Source organism: Urocitellus parryii, chromosome 9 (assembly GCF_045843805.1).
Source record: "Urocitellus parryii isolate mUroPar1 chromosome 9, mUroPar1.hap1, whole genome shotgun sequence".
NCBI classification, from domain to species: Eukaryota; Metazoa; Chordata; class Mammalia; order Rodentia; family Sciuridae; genus Urocitellus; species Urocitellus parryii.
The window spans coordinates 112,351,452-112,352,656 of record NC_135539.1 but is presented as its reverse complement, the minus strand read 5'-3'; the positions used below and the strand labels follow the sequence as shown (position 1 = coordinate 112,352,656).

At 38.5% G+C, this 1,205-nt stretch overlaps 1 non-coding gene across 1 annotated transcript; it reads left to right on the top strand.

The window, feature by feature from the left end:
• The first annotated feature begins 813 nt into the window (after nucleotides 1-813).
• Trnaa-ugc (transfer RNA alanine (anticodon UGC)) lies at nucleotides 814-886 on the top strand. Its single transcript has one exon. It is a non-coding gene; the product is annotated as a tRNA-Ala (tRNA).
• The last annotated feature ends 319 nt before the right edge of the window (nucleotides 887-1,205 follow it).

Here is a 1,205-nt window from a genome sequence, read left to right as displayed (position 1 = left end):
GATGTTCTGTCACACAGTGGGGTAACAATGGGGTAATCACTGTGGACACCAATTATTATTATTACTTTTTAATATTTATTTTTTTAGTGACAGTTGGACATAATACCTTTATTTTATTTATTGATTTTTATGTGGTGCTGAGGATCAAACCCAGGGCCTCACACGTGCTAAGTGAGTGCTCTACCACTGAGCCACAATCCCCAGCCCGACAATTATTATTATTTGTGGTGCTGGGGATTGAACCCAGGGCCTCAAGAATGCGAGAAAAGCATTCTGTCAGTGAGCTGTGCCCCCAGTCCGATTAAAAAATAACTAGTAGAGAAGATTTTTAATGCTCTCAATACAAAGAAATTATAAATGTTTAAGGTGATGAATTCTCCAATTATACAGATCTGATCATTGTACCCATAAATATATGTATGATCGTTATGTGTCACTTAAAATGTTTTTAAATGTTAAAAAAAAAGCAGGCAGAAGACTTGAAGGGTCATTTCACAAACAAGAGTATGCAAATATGGATGCATATGGTAAGATACTGAACCTTATTTGTCACGAGGGAAATGCAACTGAAAAACACTGAGACACTGGTGCACCCCAACAGGATGGTTACCATTAACATGATCAATGATGCCAAGGGTCAACGAGGAAGTAGAGTAACTGGAACTCCAGTGGTGGCCCTGAGTGGGCACAGCTAGGTGCATGGCCAGAACCCAACCATTTTGGAAAACCAGTGGCATCCACTAAAGTCAGGTCTATTTATAACATGACAATTTCCTTTTATTTTTATATACTCAAAAGAATAAGGGCGGGGCTGGAGATATAGCTCAGTTGGTAGAGTGCTTGCCTTGCATGCATGAGGTCCTGGGTTCAATCCCCAGCACCACCACTAATAATAATAATAATAATAGTTTGTGAATGTTTAGAGCAGCTTTATTTATCATAACTTCACATTAGAAACTATCTTAATGCCTACCAATAGTATATGAGATAAATATATTGTGATGTGTCCACATAAGAGAAAACAATAAAGGAAAAGAAACTACTGTTCCCATGGGCATAATGTTGAGCAAGCACCCCGCTGTTTCTGGGTTGGATACTAGAAATATTCTATTTCTCCATCTGAGGAGTGGTCGCATGTGTGGGTAGACATGTAAAAATTCACCAGTTTATTCACTTAAGACTTGTGCACTTTTCTGTGGTAAGTC